This window comes from Cervus canadensis, chromosome 22, assembly GCF_019320065.1.
Source record: "Cervus canadensis isolate Bull #8, Minnesota chromosome 22, ASM1932006v1, whole genome shotgun sequence".
Classification (NCBI taxonomy): domain Eukaryota; kingdom Metazoa; phylum Chordata; class Mammalia; order Artiodactyla; family Cervidae; genus Cervus; species Cervus canadensis.
Window position 1 is genome coordinate 26,991,789 of NC_057407.1, and position 27,998 is coordinate 27,019,786.

Here is a 27,998-nt window from a genome sequence, read left to right on the forward strand (position 1 = left end):
TCCTTTTCTCCTTTGCTTTTCACTTCTCTTCTTTTCACAGCTATTTGTGAGGCCTCCTCAGACAGCCATTTTGCCTTTTTGCATTTCTTTCTCTTGGGGATGGTCTTGATCCCCTGTACAGTGTCATGAACCTCCCTCCATAGTTCATCAGGCACTCTATCAGATCTAGCCCCTTAAAACAATTTCTCACTTCCACTGTATAATTGTAAGGGATTTGATTTAGGTCATACCTGAATGGTCTAGTGGTTTTCCCTACTTTCTTCAGTTTAAGTCTGAATTTGGCAATAAGGAGTTCATGATCTGAGTCACAGTCAGCTCCTCAGTCTTGTTTTTGCTGACTGTATAGAGCTTCTCCATCTTTGGCTGCAAAGAATACAGTCAGTCTGATTTCAGTGTTGGCCATCTGGTGATGTCCATGTGCAAAGTCTTCTCTTGTATTGTTGGAAGAGGGTGTTTGCTATGACCAGTGCCTTCTCTTGGCAAATCTCTGTTAGCCTTTGCCCTGCTTCATTCGGTGCTCCAAGGCCAAATTTGCCTGTTACTCCAGGTGTTTCTTGACTTCCTACTTTTGCATTCCAGTCCCCTATAATAAAAAGGACATCTTTTTATTAGTTCTAGAACGGGTGTTAGCGGGTATTAGTTCTAGAACGTCTTGTAGGTCTTCAAAGAACCGTTCAGCTTCTTCAGCATTACTCATTGGGGCATAGACTTGGATTACTGTGATATTGAATGGGTTTGCCTTGGAAACTAACAGAGATCATTCTGTCGTTTTTGAGATTGCATCCAAGTACTGCATTTCGGACTCTTTTGTTGACTATGATGGCTACTCCATTTCTCCTAAGGGATTCTTGCCCACAGTAGTAGATATAATGGTCATCTGAGTTAAATTCACCCATTCCAGTCCATTTTAGTTCACTGATTCCTAAAATCTCAATGCTCATTCTTACCATCTCCTGTTTGACCACTTCCAATTTGCCTTGATTCATTGACCTAACATTCTAGGTTGCTATGCAATATTGCTCTTTACAGCATTAAACCTTGCTTCCATCACCAGTCACATCCACAGCTGGGTGTTGTTTTTGCTTTGGCTCCGTCTCTTCATTCTTTCTGGAGTTATTTCTCCACTGATCTCCAGTAGCATATTGGGCAGCTACTGACCTTGGGAATTCATTTTTCAGTGTCCTATCTTCTTGCCTTTTCATACTGTTCATGGGGTTCTCAAGGCAAGAATACTGAAGTGGTTTGCCATTCCCTTCTCCAGTGGACCATGTTTTCTCAGAACTCTCCACCATGACCTGTTCGTCTTGGGTAGCCCTACAAAGCATGGCTTAGTTTCATTGAGTTTGACAAGGCTGTGGTCTTTGTGATTAGCTTGGTTAGTTTTCTGTGATTGTGGTTTCAGTTTGTCTGCCCTCTGATGCCCTCTTTCAGCGCCTACCATCTTACTGGGGTTTCTCTTACCTTGGACATGGGGTATATCTTCACGGCTGCTCCAGCAAAACACAGGCGCCACTCCTTACCTTGGACATAGGGTATCTCCTCTGGGCCACTCCTCACTCCAGGGCCATGCAGCTGCTGCTCGCTACATAGGAGTTTTCTAATAGCATAGTTCTACTATGTAAGTATTATTGACCCCATACATAGATAACAAAACAGAAGCTAAGGAGATTGAGTAAACCAAGGTTGCTAAGTAAGTACTAACTTACTTCAGGATGTAAGTTCTTATGTTTCCACAGCAGGCAGTTTCACAATTCCAGGCAGCTTCACTTCTCTGAAGGGGCTGGAGACGGGGGTTACAGTAGGAATGTGGCACTTGTCCACTTGTCCATTTGAAAATCTGAGGCTTTGCCTAAGGGTTGATATCCACACCTGTGTCCCATTACTGAAACACTGTTAAGTTGGCTGTACCATCCAACCAAGGCTATCCAGTCATCAGAAGTTTATCCTCATCTACAAGATTTAGATGTTGTTTTGTTGAAGCCACCAGGGTCATGCTCACTAAGATATGGATTCACTGTGCAAATTTGGTCTTCCAGGTAGTCAGAGATAGTTAAATGCCGCTTCTGGAGAACAGTGATTATCTAAATAACTGAGTTTACCCGGGTGTATTGCTACTTCAGCATCTTGGTTTCATAAACCTTTGAAGATTATTTTCCTACCTATGTTCCCAACCATTTCTATTACCTTTCCATGAAAAGTAAACTTAAACAGAGGTCATACACAGAGAGGTGTCCAGAGATTAAGACAAAGGGAGTCAAATAAATCATCTCGAAGATACCAGTCTCTAGCAAAGGGGGGAAAATAGCACAAGAAAAAAACAATTTAAGTGGCAAAGATAACTTTGACTCCTAGGACAAAGATCTTGTTTATCACATTAGTGGCTGTGTTTTTTTAGTAGGACCATGCTTTTTTCTGTTGAACATTAGAAATGTGGAGTTTCTCACAGGTAAGATGTGATCTGCTGAACTGATTACCTAAGGTTTTACTTTCTTATCAAAGAGGCTCTGTTCCTTTGAGTTACTCTTGATGTTGAAATTGAAAATCCCCTTTACTCAGGGTCAGATGTGAAAAGGTTCTGGTACCGCCTGCTAGAGAAACTTTTTAAAATTGACTTCTCATTTTGAAGGAGCTAACCTGAGGCTGTTAAGTTTGAGATAGCCACTGTCTTCAGAAACCTACCAGCATTCAACACAGTAAGAAAGTGCTTAGAAGCTGTCCTGTTTGGCACATAGGTTATAAAAGAGAAGCCTGGAGTTCAGCTAGTCTTTTTTTCCCAACTTCACTGACTGTAATTGACAAGTAAAATTGTAAAATATTTAAAGTGTATATACTGTGGTGATTTGATATATGTATATATCTTCCTTTTTATTTTAGTGGTAGCATTTGTTCTACACTTTTAGCAAATTTTAATTTTAATTGTACTTGTTGTTCAGTCACTGAGTCATGTCCAACTCTTTGCAACCCCATATTATACAATATTCATGGTATAATATAATGTTATCAACTAGCCACGTTTTACATTGGATCCTCAGAACTATTCATCTCGTAACTGAAAATTTATACCTTTTGACCAACCTCTCCCTGTTTCTCCTATCCTCCATCACCATCCCAGCCCCTGGTAACCACTTTTCTACTCTATGTTTCTATGAACTTAACCTTTTTTTCCCCCCAAGATTCCAAATATAAGTACTACTGTGGTGTATTGGTCTTCATCTTTCTGGCTTACTTCTCTTAGCACAATGCCCTCAAGACCCATCCATAGTCTGTAGAGAGTAGAAAAGCAAGCCATTATCTCCTTAAAAAATAGAGACCAGGAACCAGAGAATTTAATTTCAGGTTTAACCATCTTAATGTTCACACCTATTCTCAATTCACTATGTACTTGAAAGTGTGGAGTAAGAATGAATATTTTCACATGATTAAGGAAACCCAATAACTATCATTTTTCTGAATTGGCTTAGGATATCTTCAGTCGTTAGATACCTGTTTCTGATTCAACAGTTCCAACTATAATATATGATATGACATGGGCCTCACTAAATTAACCCAGAGTGAATCATTTTCAAACATCTGTCCTTTAAAATCTGTAGGAAATTTTTGCCAAGACCAAAATTATTTTAAATTGAAGTAAGTATAGTTGATGTGGGCTTCCTTGGTGGCTCAGTGGTAGAGAAGCCACTTGACAGAAGATGCGAGTTTGATCCCTGGGCTGGAAAGATCCCCTGGAGAAGGAAATGGCACCCCACTGCAGTATTCTTGCCTGGAGAATTCCATGGACAGAGGATCCTGGCTAGCCACATTCCAAGGGGGTCACAAAAGAGTTGAAAACAGCTTAGTAACTAAACAGCAATAACAATAGTTAATTTACAATGTTGTTTTAATTTCTGCTATATAGTAAAGTCTGGAGAAGGAAATGGCAACCCACTCCAGTACTCTTGCCTGGAAAATCCCATGGATGGAGGATCATGGTGGGCTACAGTCCGTGGGGTCACAAAACATCAGACACAACTGAGCAACTTCATTTTCACTTTCATATAGCAAAGTGCTTCAGTTATATGTATATGTGGTTTTATTCATATTCTTTCTTGTTATGGTCTGTCATAGGGTATTGAATATAGTTCCCTGTGCTAGGACCTCATTGTGTATTCATTCTGTATATACTGGCTTACATCTGCTAACCCCAACTTCCCATTCCATCCCTGCCCCAGTCATTCTTTTATGGGATTGCTGTCTATGTCTGTCTAGGTCTGTTCTCTGTGTCTGTGAATCTCTTTCTGTTTCCGATAGGTTCATTTATGCCATATACTAGATTCCATATGTAAGTGATATCGTGTGTCATTTGTATTTGTCTTTTTTACTTACTTCACTCTCTATGTCAGTCTCTAGGTCTATCCATGTTGCTAGCATTAAGATGGCATTGTTTTGTTCTTTTTATGGATGAGTAGTATTCCATTGTGTATATATACCACATTTTCTTTCTTCATTCATCTGTTGATGGACATCTAGATTGTTTCTGGGCCTTGGCTATTGTGAATAGTGTTGCTATGAACATAGACTTGCATGTATCTTTTTGAATTATACTTTTGTATGAATATATTCCCCAGGATGGGATTGCCAGATCATATGGTAATTCTGTTTTTTGTTTTGTGAAGAACATTCATTCTGTTTTCCTTAGTGGTTGCACCTACTTACATTCCTACCAGCAGTGTAGAAGAGTTCCCTTTTCTGCACACCCTCCCCAACATTTGTTATTTGTAGACTTTAATGATGGCCATTCTAAGCAATGTGAGTTGGGACTTCATTGTAGTTTTAATTTGCAGTTCTCTAATAATTAACAGTATTTAGCATCTTTTCGTGTGTCTTGGCCATCTGTATTTCTTCTTTGGAGAAATGTCTCTTTAGGTCTTCTGCTTATTTTTCAATTGAGTTATTTGGTTTTTGTTGTCGAGTTGCATGAGTTGTTTGTATAAAAGGAGATACAAAACACATTTGTAACCTGAAAAATCTTATATCAATGTTAATTGTAGTTATTATTGATAGAATAGTCAGTTTTGGTATTATCATGAAATGAGTAAATTCTATCACAATAGCTATTGTGGTTTTCTGTTATCTTTGTCAATTAATAATACAGTACTGAGAAGCTGCTCAAATTTACATGAACACACCCATTCAGTACTCAGATGAAGAAAGAGAATATAACAGCCCTCTTTTGTGTCCTTTCAACTTCTCCTTCCCCAAGGATATCTTCTCTCCTGACTTCTAACTTTCAGACATTAGTTTTAACTCTAAAATTTTATATGAATGAAATTAAACACAATATACTATTTTTAAGTTTATTTTTTTAATTGAAGAATTATTGCTTTACAGAATTGTGTTGGTTTCTGCCAAACATCAACATGAATCAGCCATAGTATACATGGGTCTGTCTTGAACATCCCTCCCACCTCTCTAAGTTGTTACAGAGCCCCAGTTTGAGTTCCCTGGGTCATACAGTGCAGGTGACATAGAGACATGGGTTTGATCCTGGGTCAGGAAGATACCCTGGAGGAGGGCGACATTCCAATATTGTTGCCTGGAGAATCCCATGGGCAGGATTGCAAAGAGTCAGACATGTCTGAAGCTACTTAGCATGCACCCTCACATACTTCCTTAACACAGTATTGAGGTCATCCATGGTTTTTTTTTTTTTTTTTGTATAATAATAGTGGTGAGTCTCATTGCTATGTGATATTCCAGAAAATGAACATGCCATGTTTTGTGACTTAGTCTCTTTTTGATGGGCACTGCAGTAGCTTCCAGTATGGGACTATTACAAACATTACATGTATAGATATACACATATCTTAGTGTTTCTAATGAATATAAACCTGAGAGTGAAATTTCTGGTTAAAAGAATATGCATTTTTGCCAGCTTTAAAAGATACTGGCAGACAGTCTTCTGAAGAGTTTCCAATTTAGACTCCTCCCAGCAGTGAATGAGAGTTTGAATTGCTCTACATGTTTGACAATACTTGGTGTTTACAAGTTTGGTGGCAGGAGGGGCTAAGCATACTGATGATGTATAATAATATGCCATCGTCACTTTAATTTGAGTTTTAGAACTGGAGATTTCAAATGAGGTGCACAGACCATCAGTGATATAAAAGCAGTTCCACTAGGGCTTGGGGATAATTTGTCTATTCATAAGAGATTTGGTTCCTGTGTTTTATTCACTAGAAAACGGAGGAAGTTTTTCAATCATAAAATGGAATTTTAAAACTAGAAGGAGCCTCGGAGATTAGGACTGAAATTGATCCTTAGAGGTGTGATAGACACTCTCCCTGTGATTCTTGGATTCTCACCGGTGACAGCAGGAGCATTTGCTGTCTCATTAGGTACTCCCAACTTTGCTGCCTTCTTTGTTTAACAAATCAGAACACGGTGTGCCAAGTTGACAGTAGAGCTGAGGAGAATTCTCAGCCATGCTTATTATTATTATGTGCTCAGGATACCTGTGCATATTTATTTGGTCTGCTCATGCTCCTCAACAACAACAACAACAACAAAAAGTCAATAGGCCCTTCCGAAATGAGAGGTCTGCAGAGCTTCCAGCAAACTGTTTGAGAAAAAACATCCAGCAACTTCTAGGACATGAAGGGGAAGTAAGAGAAAAGACAAGTAAAAATTATTTTCAGTAAGGCTTAGAACCTGCAAAACATGGAACACTTTCTCAATGAATATTTATTCACCTCCCATAAGACGCTAAAAGTTGAAATAACCAGCCTTCCCTCAAATTCTGGAATCATCTCTGTGCATGGTAGCTGATAAGCTATGAGAAATGATGAATAAATGTAAGTTTGTGTAGATTGAACCTACCAATTTTAAGACATTGTGACAAGTGGTCCTCAATGTCTGTTCCACTTTGAAGCATCCAACAGGTTTGTTTTTTTCTTCCATTAATATAAGAACAAGCTGAACTGTAACTTGTAAGTGTACGGATGTTGAAAATACTGTTTACATGGGCGGATAAATTGAAAAATGTGTACAAGTGTCATGTATGCAAACACCAAGCTCTGTACTTCTATTTTATCAGAGAGATTCCAGAGAGAAAAGTAACTTTATGGAATATTTAGATATATACTAACTCATATGTGGGCTTCCCTAGTGGCTCAGATGGTAAAGTGTCTGCCTGCAACAAGGGAGACCTGGGTTCAATCCCTGGGTCAGGAAGATCCCCTGGAGAAGGAAATGGCAACCCACTCTAGTACTCTTGCCTGGAAAATTCCATGGATGGAAGAACCTGGTGGGCTATAGTCCATGGGGTCACAAAGAGTCAGACATGACTGAGTGACATCACTTTAACTCATATAGTCATCACATTTATATTATTATATAGGTATATGTATGTATATTTATAAATATATGTGTAAGAATATACAGTGCATGTATATGTATGTAAGGTATATGTATGTATTTAAATATATATAAGAATATATAGTGCTCTACCCTACAAACAGTAGTTCCACATACACATACAAACTTACGTGCTATGCATGTATTTATGTGAATACATGTATTCCTGTACCCTGCATAAATGGTAACTCTATGCACTATTTTTTGTTCAATCAGTCATGTCCAACTCTTTGTGACCCCATGGACTACAGCATGCCAGGCTTCTCTGTCCTTAACTATCTCCTGGAGTTTGCTCAAATTCATGGCCATTGAGTCAGTGATGCCATCCAACCATATCATCCTCTGTCATCCCCTTCTCCTGCCTTCAATCTTTCCCACCATCAGGATCTTTCTCAGTGAGTCAGCTCTTTGCATCAGGTGGCCAAAGTACTAGAGTTTCAGCTTCAGTATCTGTCCTTCCAATGAATATTGAGGATTGATTTCCTTTAGGATGGACTGGTTTGATCTCCTTGAGGTCCAAGGGACTCTAAAGAGTCTTCGCCAGCACCACAGTTCAAAAGCAACAATTCTTCAGCACTCACCCTTCTTTATGGTCCAAGTCTCATTTCTATATATGACTGCTAGAAAAGCCATAGCTCTGACTCTACAGACCTTTGTCAGCAAAGTGATGTCTCTGCTTTTTCATAAGCTGTCTAGGTTTGTCATAGCTATGTTATAGCTTGTTTTTTTCTCACTGTCTAGGTCTTATAACTCTTTGCATGTCCTAAATAAGAGTTCTGCAAGGGTTTCAGGCATCATTATCAGTACATCTCTCTTATTTTTTGAAATGACAGCATACATTCCATTGCAGGTATCTATCATAAATCAGCTGAATAACCTTTTCTTGATAGATCTTTTGGTTCTTTGTTGGGTTTTTTTTTTCCTATTAAAACAATGCTAGTTGATATCTTTATATAATATGAAACTGTATTTTCAGGATAGATTCTGGAAAACATGCATGCTTAATCAGTGATCCCTCTGAAAGATAAATTTTTGACTTATTTCCAGGTGTTCTTTATATACTTATCTCTGCAATGTAATGTCATTAATTAAATGACATTAATTCCACTCAAATCATAGGAACACAGAGGAATGAAAGCATTCTTATGACCAAAAGAAGGAGTAATGAATGCTTCATAGGCACAAAAAGAAATCTGCATATGTATACATATATGTATACACACCTCTACTTAGAGAGGAGTCCACAAATTATTTCCCTCATTTTCAGCTGTAAAATTAGCTAATGTAGTTTCAGACAAGTCTTATACTTCCCTAGGCTTGGATTATCTCATTTACAAAATGAGAAACTTGGCCTAAATCAATGCATCTCAAAGAGTTATCCACATACCGGTAATGTCCGCGTGACTTGGAATCTTGTTAGAAATGTGCATTCTTAGGGTCTGTTCACGACAACTGAGTCAGAAACTATGGTGGCAGGGCTCAAGACCTGTGTTTCATCAAAGTCCTGAAGGTCATTCTGAAGGATCCTGAAGTTTGAGAACCACTGGCCTAAATGATCTGGAATAACCCTTCCAGCTCTTAGGTTCTGTAAACTTAAATCTTCAAGACCTTATGTGTCTCTTTCCTTCCTTTTAATTGTAAACTTTTTGAGAGGAAGAAGTGGGCCTGGAATCTAATTAATTGCCAGTACTTTTTGCTTTGTGTAGCAAGTAATGAGGGTGTAAGTATTATAAAAATCCTTCATAAATTTGGCTATCTTATAAACAATTATGTTTTTTTGAATGTGAATGATTTATTTCCAGTATCTCTTTACTGTATCTGATACATAATCCCAGATCCTGTGATGACTGCCATGAGTTATTCATTCATGTTGTGACCATTATTTGAATTCTGACTTTATCATGTGCTATCAGAGAAATCTACTGAGGAATTACTATGCCAACAGACATGAGGCACCTATAAACAGTGGGTGTTGTAATCAATTTTTACAAAGAATATTACTACAGGCAAGTTATGTCTTGCTCAAATAGTTAAAAATAATACGGACTCTCAACCCCAAACTTACTTGGTTGGGACCTAAAAGAGTTTTAGAAGTATTACCTACCTCTTTTGTAATTAAAAACAATACAGTTTTTAGAGGCAGATTTTCATTCAGATCTAAAGTTTACCCTGATTCACTGCATAACTTTGGACAGCTGGCTTAACATTGCTAAAACTCTTTCCCTATCATCTCTAAAATTAGAATATTGCTTACCCCAAGTGGCATTGAGAGACTTTAATTTTTTAATTTATATAAAACAAATACATATGTTTAACACTTAGGCAAGTATCAGTGAACAGTAGCTTTTTTTACTGATTGAAGTAAAAAACTATTTTGATCAATAATTTATAACCTTGTTTCTGGATGAGTGATATAGAAAGAAAATTTCTAGATATCAGGTTCCTTCATCTCTTTTCCTATAGTCGTGGTCCAGCCCCTTTCATTCCTCTTCATCTCATTCTGTAATATAGTACGGCCTTCTAGCTACAGTCTTCCCAAATTTACCCTACCAGTTACTACCAAAGTAATCCTCCTGAAATACAATCTTTGTATGGTTATTCCTTACTCAAGAGAAGAATGGTTAAAGCCCATGTTTACATGTATTTTTCAGCATGTATTGGGCTCTTCCTCTATGGTGGTCTCTGTGTTTGTACACTGAGGATACAAAGAGCAAAGTCCTATTTCAAAAAGCTCGAAGCCCCCACAGAAAAGAAGCAAGATAACCATTTACTCCCATGTGGTGTGAGCTGTGCTGATATAGAGGAAAGCCCAGGGTCACAGGAGACCAGATCGTAGGATTCAGCTGAAGCAGCAGTGACAGGATCTGTGAAGACACCCAAAAGAAAGTGATGGTGTGTCCATTAGGGCTTCAAGGACAAGGTAGCAAACATCCATGATTTTAGCCACATAGCTCTCATTTCCTGCTTCTCCTAATTTTCCCCAGGAAGATCATACTCTTCCCCTCCTGGTAAATGGTCTGCAGACCTCAGTCAGCAGGCTGACAATTGACCTAGCTTTGAGCCAATTAAAATACCACATCCTCTGTCCAGTGTGAGCAAAAGGTTCATGCATGGGCCTACGGTTTAATTAGAACCAATTCAGAACAGTCTCTCTGGGACTTCTGGAATCTTATAGCTTTGGGAGCTCTTAGAAGCTGTTTTGCACCACAGGAGGAAAACTGCCTGCGATTAGAGCCAACACAGAGGAAGAGGAGCGTGGTGATGGAGAGAAAGAAAACAGTTCCTGCTGACATAGCTTAAACCTCTGGACCAGGCAGTCCCACACTCGTTTATGGAACCTCTGAATTCCACTTCTTTCTTAAACCAGCCAGTCATTTCTGCTGTCTCTTGCAACTACCATAGGACTTCACCAGATGTAGGGAAGAGAAATGTTTCCAGCTAAGGAAATGAATAGAAAGTTCTGGCCCTGGGAGAAGTCAGTGCCTATAGGCCTCTGCGTGTGGTCTGGCTCAGCTGGAGTCTAGGATGGAAGAGATGAAATGGCTTGGGAAGACACCAGTGAGACAGACAAGGCCCAGCTCATAAAGGATCCTGCATAACTTCTATCTATCTATCTATCTATCTATCTATCTATATATCAACAAAGGTTTTCTGTAAAGGGCCAGATAGTGAATATTTTTTACTTTGGCCAAGAGTCCATATATAGTCTCTTTTACAAATCATGAGCTCCACCTTTGCAGCAGGGAAGTAGTCACTAAAGAATATGTAAACAGGGACTTCCTGGTGGTCCAGTAGTTAAAAATTTCCCTTGCAATGCAGGGGATGCAGGTTAAGTCCTTGGTCAGGGAACTAAGATCCCACATGCGGCAGGGCAGCTATGCCTGAGCACCACAACTGCTTAGCCCATGCACTCAAGTGAAAGATCCTATGTGCCATACCTAAGACTCAACACAGCCAAATAAACTTTAAAAAAAAAAAAAAAGATGTAAACAGATGAGCATGGCTGGAGGAAGGGGCCAATGTAAGGTATGGGGAGGGGAGGGAAAGTTGGCCTATGGGACTTAGTTTGCCAATACCTGAACTATATACTATTTCATGGGGGACAAAGCACATTTACAAATGTTCTGTAAGTATGTGAAAAACATTTAAGAGGAGAATGTCTTTTATACACTTAAAGAGGCAAAAAGCCAGTGTGACTGGTGCCTAGAGTTTATAAAGGCACATAAGAGGAAATCAACAGCCAGATCACTTAGGGCTTTATAGATTGTGATCTAATAAAACTCAGACTTTGGGCTATGGGAAGCTAAAAGAGGATTTTTAAAGAACATGATCTCTTTGATTATAGTGCTGGCCAATACAAATATATAATTTTAAATTTTCTGCTAGCTGTAGCAAAAAGAAATGTGAAATTAACTTCATTGATATAGCTTCTTTAATCCAAATGCATTAAGAATATTATAATTTCAACATATAATCAGTATAAAATTATTAATGAGATTTTTCCTTTTTCTTTTTTTATCTTTTGTGCAACATCTCTGAAATCCAGTGTACTTTTACTCTTAAAGCTCATCACAGTGGGAACTAACCATATTTCTATGGCTTGATAGCTGCTTAGTTAGTGGCTACCAGGTTGGGAGTTTCAGGGAGATCTCTGACTGTCATGCAGGGAATGGATTCTTGAGAACCAGAGTGGAAGCTAGGGGAACAAGTTAAGAGTCTGCTGCACTGATCTAGATGAAAGGTGATGGTCCAGGGTAATAGTAGCAGCAAGATTAATTTGAGGTATGTTGAGGAGATAAGGTCTGATGAATTAGTTTTGGAAAGTGAGGTGAAGAGAGGAATGAAAGATGACTTCTAGGGGTTGGTATAAACAACTCGGTTGTTGGTTCCATTTTGTGGGTGAGCAAAGCCTAGGAGTGAAAGACACCAGACAGAAGCAGAATGAGGAATCTGGTTTTAGATACATTAAGTTTGGGATGCCTATTAGGCAGCCAGGAAAGCAGTTAAACAGAGTGGTTCTGTCCCAAGGATCCATCATTAATCTTATGGGCAGAGGTAGTTTTTCATATTTCAAAATCTTTGAAAAAGCAAGTTTTAATCTACATATACTTGGCCCACATTCTCCCCTTCTCCCTTCTCCTCCTCCTGTTTCTAAAGAGATTGATTTCACTTTGCCTGAGATGCTACAGTATTTTCAATTTAAATAGAAACCTCAAGTAAATTGGATTTAAAATCTTCTCAGGGAAAAAGGAAACAATTTGTTTGCTAGAGTTTAATTTCAAGGCAAGAATCATAACCAGGGCTGTTTTAACCCATCTCTTGATTGCCTTCCATGGCAACACGTGCCCTTGCAAAGGTGGAGGGATTATTGAAATTTCAAATTTCAAGTGTGTAGCTGTAACTGCACACTTGAGGAAGCCATGAAAGGGCTCATTGGTTACAGTCTCCAGCCTCTAGGGCTTCTAATCCACCCAGAACAAATAAGTGTCTTTTCTCTTCTTAACGATTTCCACAGCTACAGGCTACAAAATCTCTCTTGATAGTCGACTCTGCTACTTTATCGCAGGCAAGCCAGCTGGGGGAGAAGGGTAAATGCTGTCAACTCACCAGCTGCTTTAACCAGATGTTTACCTGATTCCAGCCAGTTGTTTCCAAAATATCCACTTGTTTAAATGAAGCCACACTCTCCCCAGGCACACTACATAGGTAATAGTGGCTAAATAAATCTGAACATTTTTTTTCTACTTTGCCAAAGGCTTCCTTAGAAAGTTAGGAAAAGTCCATCAATCCTTTTTTTCCCTCTGAGACACAGGAGAAGTAGGTTCATTCCTTGGGTCAGGAAGATTCCCTGGAGGAAGGCATGGCAACCCACTCCAGTATTCTTGCCTGGAGAATCCCAAGGACAGAGGAACCTGATAGGCTATACAGTCTATAGGTTCGCAAAGAGTTGGGCGTGACTGAAGTGACTTAGCATGCACACACTGGCAAAGGCAGGGTTTAGATACTAAAACTGATGTATCTGATGGAAATTTACTGAACTAATGTTGGTACAATATTGAAACCCAGTCCTTCCCTACCATATTTATTAGGGAACATCTATGATATTTTCATTCTTCTCTAATATTCCAAAAAAGAAAAAAAATATTTTCATTCTTCTCTGACACTCCAAAGGCAAATTAGAATTATTGTAAAAGTCTTTGTGTCTACTGGATAGAGAATTCAATATCAAGACAATTAGATTTGAATGCCCAGCTATTCATTTATTAGCTGATTCAGGGCCTCTCATTGGCCACTTGCCTGAGGGCAATTCATCACTGATGAGCACCTTGGACTCTAATCTCCAGGAATCTTTGAATACCGAACTGAGCATTTTGCAACTGTAAGAAGCTAGTGCAAGGAGAGCTCAGAATTGCTGACTCCACTCCAGGCATGGCTTTGAAAAGTTTCACGTATACTTCATTTAAATTTGGTAGCAAGGAAAATTTTATTCATTGCTAAATTCTTATTGAAACAGACTTGAGCTGCTTTCTAAACAACTCATTTAGGCTAAAGTGAAAATTGCTAAACGAAAAAAGCAGCCCATATTTATGAGATTGTTTTTACTTTATTTTGTCTACATCAGAGCAGCCAGCCGAAGAACGGGGAAGAACACGTGATTCTGTTTTGGTATGCTTGCATCGTGTTTTTTGGATTTGAAAGCTATCAGGCAAGGTATGAAGTCTCCAGTTCCTTAGCATTCTGGCCATTACCTGCAGTCTGAAACTGAGCCACATTCTCAAGTTCAGGCCATCTGCCTGGCCCTTGGGAGCATTTCCATTTGCAGGCCCTGAGTCACACCATGCCTCCACCCCTAAGCACAGCCTGGACTTGGAAATCCCACAGACACGGGTTCAGATCTTCCCCTTGTCATGTACTAGTTCAGTTGTTGTTGATCTTCAGTTGCTCAGTTGTGTCCGACTCTTTGCAACCCCATGGACTGCAGCATGCCAGGCTTCCCTGTCCTTCTCTATCTCCCAGAGTTCGCTCAGACTCATGTCCATTGGGTCAGTGGTTGCCATCCAACCATCTCCTCCTCTGCCGCCTCCTTCCCCTCCTGCCTTCAATCTTTCCCAGCATCAGGGTGTTTTTCAGTGGTTTCTACCAACATTATTAATCTTTCTAAGCCTCAGTGGTTTCTGCAGAAACTTAATCTTTCTTAGTTTTCTCATCTATCAAAAGAGGATCTTTACTCACTTTTTCAGAGAGCACTTGCAAGGTCATTGTTCTAAGAGAGTGCTTTGTACTTACCCAGGCTTCCATGGTTGCTCAGTTGGTAAAGAATCCACCTGCAATGCAGGAGACTGCCTGCCATGCAGAAGACCCAGGTTCAGTCTCTGGTTTGGGAAGATCCCCTGGAGGAGGAAATGGCAACTCACTCCAGTATTGCTGCCTGGAAAATTCCACGGACAGAGGAGCTCGGTGGGCTACAGTCCACGGGGTCGCAAAGAGTTGGACAAGACTGAGCGACTAACACTATTGTACTTACGCAATCAGTGGCACAAATTATAGCACCGTTTAACAATGGTGATCTCTCAAATCTGTGGAATGGACTCATGTTTAAGGCTGTCAGCACAGCAATAATCTTTATAAATGGTTAACATTTAATTAATTACCCAGATATCATGACATCTGAACATTTGGTAACCGAAGTAAGATAGATAACTGAGTTACCTCTTTTTTATCTGGTTTCTTGGCATTTTATCATCATAGCTCGTGCTTTCCAAGGCTTCTCAGAGGCAGTTTGGCTTCACCCTGTGTCACTGGTACGCTCATTTCTGAAACCACTTAGACTAAATATGAGTTTATTGTGAAGCTTTATTTCCAGTAAGTTTTGACAATCAGCCAAGGACAAAATGAATTAAAATACCAAAAATTACAACCCTTTGGGATCCAATTAACCCAAGCAAGGTTATTTTTAAACTTATGAAAAGATAGAAATGTTATGATGGGTCAGAGAGTGTTTGAAAACTTCAGAATTTAATTGCAAATAAGAGAGAATGTCAGTTGCCCAGGAATGTGACCTAAATCCAAAATATTCTAATGTCAGCAAAGGTTTTGGGAAATTTGATAGTACTCTCTGCCAAAGTTCAGGTGGTTCTAATTACAGTCACAAACCATGGAGAGCTTTTCTTTAAAACATACTGTGAATTTCCTTTATTATTTATTTGACAAAACCACGTTCTTGGTTTTAATTTTTCACAGCCAGTTAATTATGCTTCATTATATGATTCACAAATTATGGCATATTTGTGAAGGGGGAAGTGTGTGTTTATTTCTATAAACATTGAAACGTCTGTTAATGTCAAACTGTTCTCTCTACCAAAAGGTGACATGATAAATTATAAATCAGTCTTACTGGAACATGTAGTCTTTCAGATGTTTCTGCTTGTTCTTTTCATTGGTGTGTGTTGGAGAATTTCCACAGAAAGAAGCACCTATGTGATATGATGTCCACAGGCCTGCAGGAATTAGCACAGATTTCTTCCTTATAAGCACTGATAATCAGCGACCGGTAAAGATGGATATAGACTAGATAGCTGGATGTATTTTCAGTACAAGCCAGTGTTGTGTGTGGAAGACAGTACTTGAGATTCATAAAGACCACAACTTTGTAGCTCTGAGTTCATGTAGCTCTGTCTGAGTAGGCTCTACTTGAGAACCTTCCTTAAATTCCCTGAGCCTTACTTTTCTCATCTGTTTAGTGGCAATAAAATATCTCTGTCACAGGGTTTCGTAAAGATTCGCTGAGATGATGGGTGTAATTAGCATAACACCAGCAGCATGGTAAGCGCTCAGTACTCGGCATTTATAGTTGTCTCACTTTTCTTTCAGATGGTGTTAGAGAGGTTGCTGGTCATTGAGTGCCTTTCTGTGCCTCATTTTCCTCATCTCTAAAACGAGACCACATAACTTCTAGGGTCCTGTGAAGGTTGAATACATGGCTCTGTCACCATTGGCATCATCAACAGAACTAACTTCTATTATGAACTTAGGGATTTGAGAGACTGAGCAAAATTCTCTACTTTTATAATCCCGTTTAATCCTCACAACTTTCATAGTATTATCCCCATTTGGAAGATAAGAAAACTGAGACTAAGAAAGATAAGAACACTGAGAGTCACTTCACAAGTCACATAGCTAGTCATAGAAAGATTGGGATTTTATATCTGGTGTATATTAACTTCACAGGCTTTGCTTTTCACCATTCTATCATAATACTAGCATTTACAGCCTCAGACTGCTTTGTACCTAGGAAGGTAAATGTAATGAATGAAATAAGTTGTGATGGGGGCAGTTGTGCCAACTGGAGAGGAGCCTGCCTCATGTAAAGGGTAGCCAGTCCATTATCATGAGGAAGGAAAGAGAGTCCAATGTTATCATATCTCTGATCTTTCAAGAAAAGCCCAGGGCTCAGATTTTTATATGAAATCATCTGGTTATTAAATGCTTACAGCTAATTCATATTTTAAAATGCTGTGATGGTCAAAGGAAATATATTTGCATGCCAAGTTCCACTTGTAGTATTGACTCTGTATTATTCTCTAGAATAGTGATTCTCAAATGTGACCCCACCCCTGATGGTGAGGTTCCCTAGATCCTTTTGAGGCAGCTGCATGTTCAAAATTCTTTCACAATAGCAGTCATTTTTTCTTCCATTTCATTGACACTTGCACTAGTGATACAAAAGAAACTATGGGTAAAATTGCTGTTGCCTTAGCAGAAATTAAGGCAGTTTCTCCAAAACATACCAGTAACCATTGTTTTATTCACCAACACAGGCTCACAATAAAATGTTTTAAAATGCCAGTTTTACTTAAGAATGCCATTAATAAAGCAGTAAAAGCTACTCATTTATTTAATCTAAACCTTTGAACACTTAAATAGTCCATGGGATAAACTGATAAGTTTACATAAAAGTATTTTTTCTAGAAGAAGGACTAAGTAACTGATCAGAGAGCAAACTAAACTAGCCACCTTTTATATGGAATATCATTTTTATCAAAAAAGTTGGCAAACTATGATTATTCAGACTTGTTCTTTGGCGTACATTTTCTTTATTAAAAAAAGCAAGCCTGTCACTTCCAAGGGAAACAACTGACAATATTTGTTGCCAATGATAAAGCTCAAGCTTTCAAGTGAAAAATTAAAATTTTGGAGGACTTAAGCTTGACAGATTCCCCGTTCTCACAGACTTATCTGATATAATTGGTAGTTATATTAACAAATGTGATTTTTAAAATATAATAACATATGTCAATATTTGAAAAATCTGCTTAATTCAGTAAACCAATACATTCCAGTGAATATACTACAGAATCTTGCATCGAGGTAAGAGCATTCAAAGTGAAAGATGAATGAACTGTCATGTTAATAAGTATGGAAAGTTCATTGATAAAATTTCAGAGCTGTATTGAAAATAAACTTTAAGGAATGACTACTTTTTGAGTTTTGAGTATCAAGGAATATCCACAACTATCTTCAAAGACTCTTATGATAATATAATATTCTTAAATAATATCAGGACCCCCTCCCTCTTTTCCTGCTCCACAACAGACTGAGTATGGAAGCAAATACAAAGCTCCAACTTCTTTTATTAAGCCAGGTGTTAAAAAGATTTACCCACTGTAAAACAAGCCACTCTTCTTGCTAATCATTTCGTGTTGAAAATGTAATTTCTTTTCATTACAATAAGTATTAACATGAAGTTTATTATTATTATGTTTCAAAGATTAAACCAATAAATACATGTTTTAATTCCTAATTCAGTATTCATAAATAGTAGCAAATAAAGTTATTTGGGATCCCCAACCCTTTTTAAGAGTATAAAGCAATCCTGAGACCAAATCATATGCTCATCACTCCTCTAGAACAGTGCTACTCAAAGTGTTGTTTATGGATGAACAGTGTTAGCACCACCTGGGAAATTGTTAAAAATGTAATTTCATAGACTCTACCGTAGACCTACTAAATCAGAATCTCTGGGTGTGTATCCCAGAAATCTGCATTTTAACAAGTCTTTTAGGTGATTCTGAAGCTCACTAAAGATATGTTGATCTACATCAAATTGTATTGATCACATACCTCATCAATTAAAAAAAAAGTTTGAGTACATACCCTCAATTTAGGTATACTTACATATTTATCTACAGATTAGCACTTCTGCACTATTTCATGAATACCAGACAGAAATGGAAACATGCACAAAACTAGAAATTAGAGAATGAGATGTTTTCTCCTCTGTATATTGTACCTCTGTGTGGAGACTGGTCCATGTGGGTCCCCATTGCTTCATAAAGTAGATTTGTAAACAAAACTCCCTTCCCTCCTGCGATTGGGTCTTGATCAATCAAGAAGCAGTGCCTTTTTTGGACCCTATTCTGTTTTAACCAGTGCACTTTTTTGCATCAAGCCTTTCCCAAAACACTCAAAGAAGGCTTCTGTGTTACTGAGATTCTCTTTTATAGAAGTTGAGGCACAAAGGGAAACCAGACTACAAAGAGAATTTCTGAGCAAGCTGCTTTTCTGAGAGTCTGCATTCCCTCTTTTTTTCCTGAGTTCATCTGATCTCTCCGTGAATGAAAGAAGAAACCAATGAATGAATCAGAAAGGAGTGTTGTCTCAAGTTCTGTTGTTTCACTGTGGTCTTTCATTCTTCATTTTATTCATGGATGGCTTTTTAGTCCTGAAGTTTCAAGATACGTGACTTCGGACTCTAAATGATTGTTTGTTTGTGATGTGTCCATATTTATTTTGTAGAGAAAGCAGGAGAAAATCAAAAAGAAACAACATTTTGTTGTTATTTTTTTTCTTGGTGTTGGAAGGAAAGCCTTTTTTTAAAAAAAGAAACTATTGTGGGAAGACATTTTCAACTTCAAGTTCCTGCAAACTTAGCAGTAAAAGAGGAAGCATGTGGTTAAACCATGTAAATATATTTCCCACATTAGCCTGATTGCAAGGATGAGCTGGAGCAGGTTTTCAACATGGATTTCTCAGCTCTACTCCATCTACTGAGTATAATCTCCAGGGAAAAGAACTGGGAATTTGTTTATTTATTTGTTTGTTTATTTGGGGGAAATTTATTTTTTGACAAACATTTTAGATGACTTTTTATGGTCAAGCAAAGTTAGATATTGCGTAATTCTGTTCAGTTCAGTCGCTCAGTCGTGTCTGACTCTTTGCGACCCCATTAACTGCAGCACGCCAGGCCTCCCTGTCCATCACCAATTGCCAGAGTCTACCCAAACCCATGTCCATTGAGTCAGTGATGCCATCCAACCATCTCATCCTCTGTCATCTCCTCCTCCTGCCCCCAATCCCTCCCAGCATCAGGGTCTTTTCCAATGAGTCAGCTCTTCGCATGAGGTGGCCAAAGTATTGGAGTTTCAGCTTCAACATCAGTCCTTCCAGTGAACACTCAGGACTGATCTGCTTTAGGATGGACTGGTTGGATCTCCTTGCAGTTCAAGGGACTCTCAAGAGTCTTCTCCAACACCACAGTTCAAAAGCATCAATTCTTCGGCGTTCGGCTTTCTTTATATTCCAACTCTCACATCCATACATGACTGCTGGAAAAACCATAGACTTGATGAGATGGACCTTTGTTGACAAAGTCATGTCTCTGCTTTTTAATATGCTGTCTAAGTTGGTCATAACTTTCCTTCCAAGGAGTAAGCATCTTTTAATTTCATGGCTTCAATCACCAACTATAGTGATTTTAGAGCCCCCAAAAATAAAGTCAGCCACTGTTTCCCATCTATTTGCCATGATTAGAAAGAATGAAAGCAGATTTAAGGGTAATGAACCGTATCTAGTCATATATTGTAAATGGGCTTCCCAGGTGGCACTAGTGGTAAAGAACTTGCCTGCCAGTGCAACAAATGTAAGAGATGTGGGTTCAATCCCTAGGCCAGGAAGAGCTCCTGGAGGATGGCATAGCAACCCACTTCAATATTCTTGCCTGGAGAATCCCATGGACAGAGGAGCCTGGCAGGCTACAGTCCATGGTGTCGCAGAGAGTCAGACACGACTGACGATACCTGGTATTTTCATTCAATGAGCAACATCCCCTGGGGACTTAGTGTAGAGGGATGAGATGGTGCCAGGAATCTATGTTGACTCTTTCCTAAAACATGCAATGGTATTAGTGTGGTAGAATAGTTTAGAGATCCCCGTTTGGGATCTGGCAAACCAGATTCCACATATGATCTTATTTGCCATGCATTCGTTTGTGAGCTTAACCTCTTTAAGTCCGTTTCCTGAAAATTAGAGCCAATAGTATCAACTACAGGGTTGACGGTAATGAGTAAATGTAACACCTCGCCTGGTAAAAATTTTAGGCTTTCACTAACTACCTTTGTGATCAAGATCTAAACCTTGATAAGCCTCAGTTCCCTTCTCTGTACGATAGAGATGGTAAAAAGAACTAGCTGGGTCCTTGTCTAATAGTTGAGGACCAGTATCCATTCTCTTCCTGCTTTGTAGAAGAGCCCAGATTCAAATTGAGTATTAAATTGCACAGCTAAAAATGCACCCCAGGCTCCCATCACAGACAAGTGTGGCTTTTGCAGTATAAGTTCTAGATCTTAGATAGTGCTTCTAGAGAACTTTCCTCCCTTCTACCATTTGCTGCCACAAATCAGATGTGAAGACTCTAGTGGTCATCTTGGATCATGCATTAATTTTGAAAATGGAAGTCACACATGATGAATGAATTCCTAATTCCAAGCCCAGGCCTGTTTACCTTTTAAGTTATCTTCCTTAGAAGAAATCAAATTTCTTTTTAAGCCCCTGTTATTTTTGCACTAATGCAACTTAATGCAATTAAGGAACTTAATGCAATTTCTAATTGGTGCACTATCTCATAGGGGTTTTGGGAGGATAAAATTAGATAAACCACGTGAAACAGCTATATAGGGCCTGGCACATGGAACATGCTATTAAAAATGATAACATTTATTTAAACGAGGCCTAGATTTCATAAGACTTGGCAAAGGTCATGCTGATTCTCCTCTAGATTGTGGACAATGTGATTTTCCATGGGGCTAAGTCACAGCCACAGTGGAAAACAAAGAAACACACCAGAAGCTCTCTTAACTGACCTCTAATCCAAACACAAGATGAATGGAGACTGTCCCTCCCCTCTGTAAAAATATCCCAGTGGAGACCAGCAATGCAGTGAGTCTTCTATTAGGTCACTTTCTAGCTCCCCTGAGTATTTGCTGTTCTCACCTGTTGAATTGTATACTTACCAAGAGTCAGTGTTTTCAAAACCTTTCATGCCTGTTATATTTGCTATTGAAATATGTGATTCAATTTTATATAAAATACATAATTTAATATTTGGAAAAATTCCATCAAAGAGAAACATTACCCTTTTGTACATAGGAAAAATCATTTAGAAATTTGGAAGTATTCTGTGTTCTCCCTTAAATTCTCATTTTACTTGAAAGAAAACAAAAATGGCATCAAGCCTGATGCTTAATAAATGTAGTTTATGCAAGAATGACTACTTGGAACCTCAAAATCTGGACTCTTATTTTGAGAAATGTCCCCAGCTTTACATTTTTAAGTTGGCAAATAATTGTACAATTAGTAGTTTTAAGTTACACCAAAATGTATATGAGGTGTATGTAGCAACTTGTCATTTATTGCTTTCACAGAATTTTCAGCTCACCAGCTGCCATTCTGAATTATTTTGGCTTGGGGGGCACACTTTCAGTTCCATCCAGAGTCCACACTGCTGCAGGCAGTGCCGGAGGACAGATATCTAAAGCAACTCAGGGTTGATTGTGAGGGTTCAGAGAGACACATGCTCCCTTGGCTCCCATGTGGACCAAAAAAGAAAGGAAACTGAGAAAGGAATTTACATCAAAGCGAGTTAGGAAACGCCAAACTTTCTTCACAGGCTTAAAGGGAAAAGTGATCTCCATGGACAGTGATTTAAGAGGCATCCTTTGAAGGGCTCCTGTTTATTCTGCAGGATTTTCCCACTTGCTTCTTGAAATAGAATGATAGTGAAACTTCTTTCCCTCAAGCAAGAGAGAAAAAAAAAAAAGACAAACAGACCTTCTCAAATCAAATACCACTGTGTCTATGGTTTGTGTGAAGAATGCTTGAAGTTGTTATCCTTTGGGACCTGGAAGGAGGGTAGCAAGGCTTACCTTTTATCCACCATGATCAGCATTAAAGAGTATCAGTGCCGGTGTAAACAAATTATGAAACAACATAGTATCTTAAGGAAGATAGTTTTCAAGATGGTCTTCATCAATTTCTTCCCCCGTGTGTATGTGTGCTGCTCTGCATGTCCAGACATTAAGTGTAACTCCTTTCCCTTCATCCTGGGATTTCCTTGGTGTTTGCTGGGCCAATAGAATGTGAGAATAGTCATGTTCTAAACATATAACTCTAGCTCCTAAGAAGCCTTGCAGTTGCCCCTGATATTGTGGAATTACCCCTGTTGGAATGATCCCTATCAAAACCCAGCTTCAGTGCTGTGGGAAGTCCAAGCCACATGGAGAGGTCACGTGTAGGCCCTCCAGTCAGCAGTCTCAAAAGCATTCCCAGCCAACAGCAGCATCAGCTGCCAGCTGTCCAAGTAAGCCATCTTTGATGCCAAGACTAGTGAACACTTTAAATGACTAAAGATCCCAACTGACTACAGCCTCGGGAGAGACACTAAGCAAGAGCCACACAGCAGAGCCTATTAACCCCCAAAATGGAAATAGCATATTGCTGTTTTCAGCTACTAAATGAATGTCAAGACTGGGTTGATGTGAATCCGGACTATGCCTGTTTTATCTATATAAATATAGACAGTTACTCAACCCTTCTCTATCTAGGTTCTTCATCTTTATGATGTGGGTAATAATATTACCTGTCTCATTAAGTGACCCTTGGAACCACATATGATTATCCTTCATATAAAGAATATAGCATGTAGTAAAATACCATCACCAACACTATTGTCATCATCATCTTTACTGTTAGCAACACTGTCACTACCATTGATATTGCTGTTTCTTACCAGTTTTTAGGAGGAAAATGAGAGACCTCTGATTTGGTCTTAAGGAAAAGCCAACGAAAATCAAAAACAAAAATGACCGGTTTGTTCACAGTTCTTGGAAAAATGTCTTTTACATAGTAAATCCTTGGAATATATTAGCAATTATTATAATATGACTGTTTTTTTTAATTGTCAGTGTTCCTGGGTAAACTATTCCAGTGCTCTACCAACTAGTCACACTTTTAAGACATATTTAAACCTTTTATTGTCTCCAAGGTAATGGTTCCTAGAAGTGACACAATTTAATTATTTAATATATGTCCATTAATTCACTCAACAAGTATGAAGTATCGGCACTATGACAGATCTTTGGTACTGGAGATATGGCAAGAAAGGAAGACAGATATTCAATGCATAATTATAAGAGTATAAAGGGAGTTTAAAAAGCAGAGAAGCAAGACTTTGATGGTGTGTCTTAGAGGACTCTAGTATGATCTGGGACTGGAATATATCAAGAAAATCCTTTCTGGCCAAGCTGAGACCAAAAGGAAAGATCAGTAGACCTGTGACAGCAGGTCACAATGACACAGTTGGATGGTTGGAAGCGCAGAGTGTTGGTGTGCCCAACTAAAGAAGCAGCCAGAGTAAATATCTTTAGCTGGGAAAGAGTGTGTTTCCTCCAGGAAATGAAAGTAGATTGAGCGTGACTGGATACAGGGAAAAAAGCTTGAGAGGAGTCTGGAAAAGTCAGCAGGATTTTCTACACTCAGATGAAGAATGTAGACTTTTTGACTTTTAACTAAATATATACAGAATACAGTGAGGGTTTTGGAGTAGGAAAGTGACAAAGAATGGTGGATTTGTTTGTCTAAATGGCTCTGACTGTTTTTTATAGAAAGGGCTAGAAGGATACACATGTAGCCCAGGAAGAAGAGTATAATAGCTTACACTGGGAAGTGGTGGTGTGGATGGAGAAAAATACTCAGGAATCACCTGCCATTGGATAATTATCCCCAGTTGGTAGCCAACTAATGGAATTTTCACCAAGGATCCACTTGGATCTGATGCTACTCCAGGGAGCATCGCCTATCAGAGACATTGATTACCTATTCCTTGCTTGGTAGTAAGTGGACTGTTCACTAAGAGTGGCTTGAAGTTCAGTCCCTGGTATTATAAAAAGGTTGAGAGATTTTTGAGTCAGAATTTGAATCCTGACTCAGCAATTTTTGACTGTTGCATGACCTTGGAAAAAATCACTTCTCTGTGCCTCTGCTTCCTCTTCTGTGAAATGGACATAAGAACTAAGTGTCTACCTCATGGCGTTCCAGTGAGGATTAGAAGTATGGAAAGTATTTGTAATCACACCTGGAATGAAGAGAATCTTCAATAATAAGTATTATTTTGTAATCATTCATTCCACACATATCTATCGAAGCAGGCACTGGGATGTCTCCATGTTCAAAGATATTCATACTCAAGAAGTATTAGGTTAGAAATCACAGGGAGAAATGAGTGCTGGGAGCTGAATACAGTGCTGGAGCTGTGCAAAATATGAATATCAAATCAGAAAGGCACACTTGGCTAAGTGGGTATGAGAGGTTGTATCTCCTTAAAGCAGAGTCTGTTATTAATAAAAAATAACAACAACAACAAAAAGGCCAAGGATATTTGTGACTGAAAACATGGTAATTGCAGAGCCCAAAATGTCACTGGAAGTGCAAGATGGCGTGAAGACACAAATTTTTCTTTCAAAAGCCAGTTTAAGTAGAGGATTTTTTGAAAGTCTATTCTGGATCATAAAAATGCCCCCCCCCCAAAGTTTTTTTGGTGTTTTTTTTGTTTGTTTGTTTGTTTTGAAAGAAGACTATTTTAGTGGTGGTGGTTTAGTTGCTAAGTCGTGTCCAACTCTTGCAACCCCATGGACAGTAGCCTGCCAGGCTCCTCCGTCCATGGGATTCTCCAGGCAAGAATACTGGAGTGGGTTGCCATTCCCTTCTCCAGGGTATCTTCCTGACCCAGGAATCGAACCCGGGTCTCCTGCATTACAGGCAGATTCTTTACCAACTGAGCTACCAGGAACTTCCCTGATGGCTCAGACAGTAAAGCATCGGCCTAAAATGTGGGAGACCCGTGTTCGATCCCTAGGTTGGGAAGATACACTGGAGAAGGGAATGGCAACCCACTCCAGTATTCTTGCCTGGAAAATCCCTTGGACTGAGGGGCCTGATAGCTACAGTCGATGGGGTCGCAAAGAATCAGACATGACTGAGAAACTCCACTTATTTTAGTAGCCCCCGTGTAGAAGGAAATATTTGAAGTAGAGTGTGTTTCTAGTGGGTCATCTGCTAGGATGATTAACTTTGAAATGGTCTTGCAAAAGAAGAATGGAACTGAAGGAATCAACCTGCCTGACTTCAGACTACACTACAAAGCTACAGTCATCAAGACAGTATGGTACTATCACAAAGACAGATAGACAGATCAATGGAACAAAATAGAAGGCCCAATAGTAAATCCATGCACCTATGGACAGCTTATCTTTGGCAAAGGAGGTAAAAATATACAATGGAGAAAAGACAATCTCTTTAATAAGTGGTGCTAGGAAAACTGGTCAACCACCTGTAAAAGAATGAAACTAGAACACTTTCTAACACCATACACAAAAATAAACTCAAAATGGATTAAAGATCTAAATGTAAGACCAGAAACTATAAAACTCCTAGAGGAGAACATATGCAGAACGCTCTGACAAAAATCACAGCAAGATCCTCTATGATCCACCTCCCAGAGTAATGGAAATAAAAGCAAAAATAAACAAATGGGACCTAATTAACTGTAAAAGCTTTTGCACAATGAAGGAAACTATAAGCAAGGTGAAAAGACAGCCTTCAGAATGGGAGAAAATAATAGCAAATTAAGCAAGTGAAAGAATTAATCTCAAAAATACACAAACAATTCATGCAGCTCAATTCCAGAAAAATAAATGACCCAATCAAAAAATGGGCCAAAGAACTAAACAGACATTTCTCCAAAGAAGACATATAGATGGCTGACAAACACATGAAAAGATGCTCAACATCACTCATTATCAGAGAAATGCAAATCAAAACCACAATGAAGTACCATCTCATGCAGGTGAGAATGACTGCTATCAAAAAGTCTACAAACAATAAATGCTGGAGAGGGTGTGGAAAAAAGGGAACCATCTTACACTGTCGGTGGGAATGCAAACTAGTACAGCCACTATGGAGAACAGTGTGGAGATTCCTTAAAAAACTGGAAATAGAACTGCCATATGACCCAGCAATCCCACTGCTGGGCATACACACTGAGGAAACCAGAATTGAAAGAGACGCATGTACCCCAATGTTCATCTCAGCACTGTTTACAATAGCCAGGACATGGAAGCAACCTAGATGCCCATCGGCAGACAAATGGATAAGAAAGCTGTGATACATACATACAATGGAATATTACTCAGCTATTAAAAAGAATGCATTTGAATCAGTTCTAATGTGATGGATGAAACTGGAGCCTATTATATAGAGTGAAGTAAGTCAGAAAGAAAAACACCAATACAGTATATTAATGCACACATATGGAATTTAGAAAGATGGTAACAATGACCCTATATGTGAGACAGCAAAAGAGACACAGATATAAAGAACAGACTTTTGGACTCTGTGGGAGAAGGCGTGGGTGGGATGATTTGAGACAACAGCATTGAAACATGTATATTACCATATGTAAAATAGATGACCAGTCCAAGTTTGATGCATGAAACAGGGCACTCAAAGCCGGTGCCCTGAGACAACCCTGAGGGATGGGATGGGGAGGGAGATGGAAGGGGGTTCAGGATGGGGGACACATGTACACCCGTGGCTGATGCATGTCAATGTATGGCAAAAACCACCACAATATTGTAAAGTAATTAGCCTCCAATTGAAATAAATAAATTAAATTTTTTAAATGGTCTTCAGGGACTTTCATGAGTACAGGAGATGTTCTTTAACACTTCCTTGGAACTGGAACCTTGAAAGCCTATCTCCAGCAAAGACATGTATTGGCTGGAGCCTAGAAGTTATTAAATTTTCTCTTTTGCAACATTTTTCCCCCTTTATCCTGGTAGAAGTCAAGATAGTCAACTTCATGTGATTAAAATGGAACTGTGGAAATCATTAAAGAGACACCTTTTCTCCCAACTCTCATTAAGCAGCCTGGGTATAAAATATCTTTTGAGATCCATGCAGAATTTTCATGTATACTAAGGAACTTATTTTGTCAGGGCCAAACTGAGAGGAATAATGATTATCTGGAGCAATACTTTCTATGGAAACCCTTTATATGTTAATTTTTAAGTGTATTGTTTATTGAAGCAGTAATGACTATTCATGTCATTTTTAATATGTTTTGGCAATGATATGACTTAAGAACTAAGGTCTTACTTGGTAAAACATCATTATTTTTATAGCTGTGGAAATAAATATATGAGTAAGGGAAGCGATTCCCCCAATGTCTCACAGTTAGTTAATGGAAGTGAACGGTAAGCAAATTTATATTTGTC

At 38.8% G+C, this 27,998-nt stretch overlaps 1 protein-coding gene and 1 non-coding gene across 3 annotated transcripts in view; one reads left to right on the forward strand and one right to left on the reverse strand.

Moving 5' to 3' along the window:
- TAFA1 (TAFA chemokine like family member 1) overlaps window positions 1-27,998 on the forward strand; it is a 506,784-nt gene that overhangs the window by 442,144 nt on the left and 36,642 nt on the right. The gene's annotated exons all lie outside the window — the stretch shown is intronic.
- Window positions 25,441-25,513, reverse strand: TRNAY-GUA. Its single transcript has one exon. It is a non-coding gene; the product is annotated as a tRNA-Tyr (tRNA).